The sequence below is a fragment of the Castor canadensis genome, chromosome 3 (genome assembly GCF_047511655.1).
Source record: "Castor canadensis chromosome 3, mCasCan1.hap1v2, whole genome shotgun sequence".
Taxonomy (NCBI): Eukaryota; Metazoa; Chordata; class Mammalia; order Rodentia; family Castoridae; genus Castor; species Castor canadensis.
Window position 1 is genome coordinate 126,630,120 of NC_133388.1, and position 6,000 is coordinate 126,636,119.

Consider the following 6,000-nt stretch of genomic DNA (forward strand, 5'->3'; position numbering starts at 1 on the left):
CTTACAATATATCTCAAAATAACTGGAAGAGAGGAGTTCAAAGATTCTCAACACAAAGAAATGTCAATTAACCTAATATGTAATATAATTACATATTTTATACATGTATTAAATTATGCTACATTCTGTAAATTAAGAATGTTTTGATACATAGTTCATGGATCTGCAGCACAGCATCTTTATACATTCTGTATTAAGAATACAGAATATCAAGACCCAACAAGACCCACTGAGTGAGTTACACATTCCCAGGCACGTATGTGCACTCTAATGTTTCAAAAGCACTGGTCTGAAATGACCAGTAATGACCCTCAAAGGTTAACAGAGTAGATGAACTGCCCGTGAAACTCAGCTCACACTGTCTGTGGACAGCAGAGCTACATGGTCCAACAGGACAGTAAAAGCATCTTCAGTGTGTTTATTCCTCATGGGCAGTGACACTCATGAAAGCTTGTATCGGCCTGTTCATTATTCTCATACATGCTTGCATGCTCTATATATGAATCAAACAGATAGAAGGAAGGAGGGGAGGGAGGCAGGGAGGGTGGATGAGGTGGAGAAAGGGTGGGAAATAAAGAAAAAGGAAAGGGAGAGAAATTTCACATTTTATTTTGACCACACTTTAGGAAGCCTTTTTTTTTTTTCTTAACAGAGCCTATAATTTAAGCCCCAGGACTGCTATTTTCAGACTCACAACTCCCTTTTTATTTCCTCCAAAACTAAAAAATGTAGAACATTGAAGCTATATATTGGACACACATAAAGATATGGAATTTTATATAAGACATTTGAGCAATAATAGAAGCTGAATTGAGGTGATTCTATTTTAAGGAGCGGAGATGGAAACAGAGTAACCAGTGGTCTGTATGTTATCCAAGAATTGAACATTTGGCTGAAAGGATCCAGGACACAAGAACACATCATCTCAAACACATGTGGGGAAATTCTTGCTGGCTCAGAAGTCAAGAAGATGAAAAGCTCACAGGAAATTAACCTACCATGAAGGACAGTTTTCTCTGATACTCCGTGTCATAGGACAGGTCCATAAAAGAAAGAGCATGGGGCAATCTGACCAGAGGAGATGGAAGAAAGGACTGCTGGAGGCAGCAGAGGTAGAGAAGAATAATAAACTTACTAGGAACACTTTTTTGTGGGGAAGGGGATATTGGACCAGTTGATATAGTGACTCAAGCCAATGAACACAAACTTCCTTTATGCTAAGAAAAGCTAGGATTGGACAGTAAGCACAACTTTCTCTAGAGAGATATAATACTTGGGGCTAAAATATGCATAGTAGGGAGTTGCATATGCATAGTAATTCACACTGTGAACCTACTCCTAAAACAACTATATCCCTGTAAAATCTAGATAAAATGAATAATGAAAGTGTGTGAAAGAAGATCTCTCTTGGTAATGCCGAATGTGTTTCTGGGTTTATTGCATGTTGCCACGCTCTCAGAGTGGGTACACTCTGCTGTATTACTTCCACAGTCCAAATCACTGTGTGACCAAAACAGTAGAGAAGATCAAAATCAGTCAGAATCCATTAACTGAGGGTGGCTCTTCCACAAGGGAGACTATAAAGTGAGGAACATACTTCTCAAGATAATAAGGTGTCCCTCTTTATAAAGCCTGCAGAAGTAAGCAAACACTAATAGTTCTAAGAGTTCAAGATTTCACCTTTTGAAAAATGTAGGAACTGCCAGCTTAAGGTGGCACCCTTCTATAAGCATTTCTACAAATGTATATTATGACACTGCTGAAAAATGTTTTCTGTTCAACTTTAAATACATTTTTTTAAAATGAGAAAATTCTGTTGCTGGAAATATGAAAAAATAAAACAGCCCTTAATAGAAAAACAATAAATGAAGAAGCCAAGATAGTAGCACTCTATAAAAATAGAGTGCTATAAAAATTAACAAGCTCAGCTTAATATTTCAGTCAGGGAATCATCCTTCTGACACATGCCCGTAAATCTCACTGAAGCAACATTGTTTTGAAATGTCCCAGCCTCAGGAAATCACATTAAGCACAGGAAAACAGTGGCATTAGAGGCACTGGATTCCTGGCCTGAGTTTCTGGTGCAAAGCAGATGGAATTGGCAATATGTACAATTTTTAAATTGTCTAGGCTGAACCATTATTTGCAGAGAGAGAAGAGAATTTTAAGGCTCTCCTTGCTCAGAGACTTGAGAGGTCTTATTTGTTGTGCATATTACCAGTCTAAGGAGAGTAGGTAGATGACCAAATTTTCTTCTTCTCTAAAACATATTTCACCAAATATTTTCATTAATGTTCTTGATTTGAGTTCAAAAGTAAGTGAATTTTAGAGGCAAATAGAGTGATGTTTATGTGATGATAACAGTAAGTAAACTGTAGACACCATGCTACTATTATTCCTCATTCATAAAGAGGACTAGGTGTGAATTCTTCCACAAAACTTCTTCAGAAAATACCAGTTTGTGAGTATCTTTATTTTAGACAATCCCTCTGAAGGTGAGCAAGGACAAAACTTGCTTTACTCTCTCTTTTCCAAGAGACAGAATAAAATTTACAAGGGCAATTTTAAAGAAGTTTTTCTGTGCTCTGGTTTAAACTTCCTTGTTACATGTGACCTGACATCACTTCCATTTAAATGCACCTCATTTTAATTAAGATACTGATTTTATGAAAAACAGCTATTTTGCCAATTAAAAAAAAAAACACCTTATTTTGCTGCTTAGTACAACTCAATTAAATGGGTACCCATCAATGTATTTATATTTATAATAGGCTCAGGCACTTATTTTCTGATGTTTGTTGGCTCTTATAAAACAAATGATCCTGACTAAATCAAATAGGTGCGATGACATGTTTGGACTGTCAGGTCCAAATTAATCAGATATTTGAAAGATGTTCCCACTTCCCTTCAGCTCAGATAGAAAATGATAGCACTGTTTAAAGCAGAGCTTGGCAAACTACAGTTACATAAAATGCCTTTTCAATTTTTGCACTCTATTACCCTTTACTATTATAGGAAAATGGTGTTATCGCCTGATTATGGAGAAAGCACACAAAAATCTCGCCTCCCAAATCCGAGCCAGTCCTTGACTAGTGATGAACAAAGCCAGGCCATCTGCTCTCCATATCATTAGTACTTTGGCCATTTGGACAAGGGATCTATCTGTTCTGCTTCCAAGAGTGATTTAAGATTGGAAAATTGAAATAAGGAGACAAGAAGAGACATTTCAGCAAATAGAAATCCCCACTGAGATCCACATTTGTTAGATTATCACTACCATCATTTTAATTTTCATTCTGGCCACACTGTCAACCTTTGAAGTCCCCATTTTCCCAAACATTTCAGTTTAAAAAAAAAACAAACAAAAAACTTAATTCTGGAGTTTCAGCAGAAAATGCTTAGGAAAGAAAAGACATGTGGGTGAATGTGAGTCATCAATCACCCCCACCCGGCTTCCTGGTGATTCTCCATTGGAAAACCAGAACCCTGGATTGAGCTCACATTTCTTTCTGGAATTACACTGTGCCTCAGGCCATGTTAATTTCCTGAACTAAACAGTCGCTAATCTGCTGAAAGGCAGCTGGCTAACTGCTGGTGTCTGGCAAGTCCCCATCTGTCCCCGTGCTGGGTCTCTCCCTTTACTTTCCCTTTCTTTCAAGCAGGCGTCTCTTTGTTTTCAGGAGTGTCATTCACCTGAACTTTCCTTCCTCTGCCGGTAAACTTGAACTCTTTCCTCTCCCCTGCGGACCTCGGGCTTTGTCTAAGTGATAACACACAGTTGTGTTGACTGTAGTTACCGCGCTGGTGATGGTGGAGATGATGACGGTGATGGTGGAGATGGGGTGCTGATGGTGTAAGGAGCGCAGGCTGAGCGGGCGCGGGAGGAGGATGGACCGCGGAGGCGGTGGCGAGTGGGGTACGGGAAGGGATGGAGTGCAGAGGGATTGCAGATGGGAGCTGTCCACGCACGAAGTGCTGAAACGCTGCAGCCATGGCATCACAAGCGCGGGGGAAAGGCGGGGAGGCGCTGCAAATACAGAAGGGAGAAAAAAGGCAACAAATACCTTCACACAGCCGCCCAGGCTTGCTTTGGGAATGTGTTTCTGCAGGTGTCCTCACGGCTGAACTGGGTGGGTGAGATCCCCTATTCTGGCAGGTTCGAGCTCAGATTTCTCTAGAAAGCTGTGAATGAGAACCCGGGCTGCCACGGGGCTGTGATTTTGGTAGGAGGCGTGTGCGCCTGAGACTGTCCTTCTGTACCGAGTCTGGCTTTCCCCTGGGTCCTAAATACCTCCGTACAATTGCTCTCCCCCAGTTATACCAAGAATTATTGTAATTTTTTTGACATCTGGGCCCAAAAGTGTCGAACCATCACTTCCCCCAGCAATGATAAAAACATAATCTTAAACGGATTAATGAAAGCTCTCAAATAGACCACTACGAGTGTCTGTGTGTTTGTGTGTAAATCTGACAGATAACAAAGTATCACAGACCTATGTAAAAAAGGATGGATTATTTTATAAACAGATGGCGTTAAGAAAATGAACTATTTGAAAAGGTCCAAATTAAAGCCCATCCCACCAAAATAAATCACACATAGATGAAATAACTCAAAGAAAGAATTGTTTAATAACTAAAAGACTATAAATATTTTATTGCTCTCAGGCTAAGAAAGGTATTTAAACATAAGAAGAATAGAACAGACCACAAGGAAAAAGATCAGTAAATTGGAGTGCATAATACTTCTGAATGTCAAAATGCCAAAAAAAGCAAATAGAAATTACAACTTGAAAAAAAATGCAACAAATGTATTTCATACAAAAAGTATCTTGTGAGTCAAAAGAAAAACACTAACAACCTCATAGAAAAAAGAAAGGGCAAATGACACAAAGAAGTCACAAAAGAAAAATGGGAAGACACAGTGAACACATTTTAACAATCGACATCAGGAGTAAACTGAAATATGTTGCTTAAAACAGCACAACAAAATAACCAGAAAAGATATTTTAAAATAGCATCAAAGTTCGGTTCTAACTGATATTTTAAATCCATGTAATATCTTATACATCATTGAGATAATACTGAAAAAGTGTAATGTTTCAAAAATCTATTTCACAATATACATAAGCTGTCATAAAATGTATATGGCATTTAGACCCAATAGTTTTATTTCAAGCAAAATGCTAGGATGTATCCAGGCATGCAAATAAAGGTATACATTTCATTTATGATCATAGAAATTGTCAAAATATTAAAAGCATGCATTTTATATAAGATGTAATTTTTGCATATTATGTATTTTAATGACAAGAAGAAATACTTGCAGAACAGTAGGTGAAGAAAAGAAATATACCAAATACAGACTCTAGCTTTCCCTCCCCACCTCCTGCTTATCAAGTTAGTAGGATTATGGGAGAGTATGATGAAATTATAGGTAAATTTTCCTTTTGCGAACTTGACTCAATTTTCTTCTTTGTATTTGTCTACAGTTAATACATTTACTTTTTAAACAAAAATTATGAAATATTTTTAAGCTGTCTTCCTATCATATATCTCACAGAGATTTCAATGTCACCAGAATTCCTCCAACTCCAATACTGACATAGTATTATGTTTGTCTTGATTTATGGATTTACTATCTCTGTCTCCAATAGAATATGAGCTCCATTTGGCAGAGAAAACCTGTTTTTGTCCAGTACTGTTTTCCAAGCACTTACAAGTGTGCCTGGAACATCATAGTAGTTCAATAAATATTTACTAAATGGAAGAAAGAAGGAAGGAAAGAATTACATAATATATACAAATGAAGATATATTTAAAGTATTTTATAAAGCTATAACTTTCACATAGAAATTTATTTGAAAAGACATCACATGGGAAAATATGTGAAAAGTAAGAATAGTCAAGCTAGCTACATAATATTCATTCTAGTTTTATAATGTACATCCCAATATATTATCATAAGAGATTGCCAGTAATATTTCTATTATGTAATATGCA

The 6,000-nt window shown here is 37.3% G+C and overlaps 1 protein-coding gene across 1 annotated transcript in view; it reads right to left on the reverse strand.

Moving 5' to 3' along the window:
- Clvs1 (clavesin 1) overlaps positions 1-4,229 on the reverse strand; it is a 191,848-nt gene extending 187,619 nt beyond the window's left edge. The window contains exon 1 of the mRNA XM_074068621.1: positions 4,065-4,229. The gene's annotated coding sequence lies outside the window, so the exon portion shown is untranslated. The remainder of the gene's footprint in view (positions 1-4,064) is intronic.
- Positions 4,230-6,000: the final 1,771 nt, after the last annotated feature.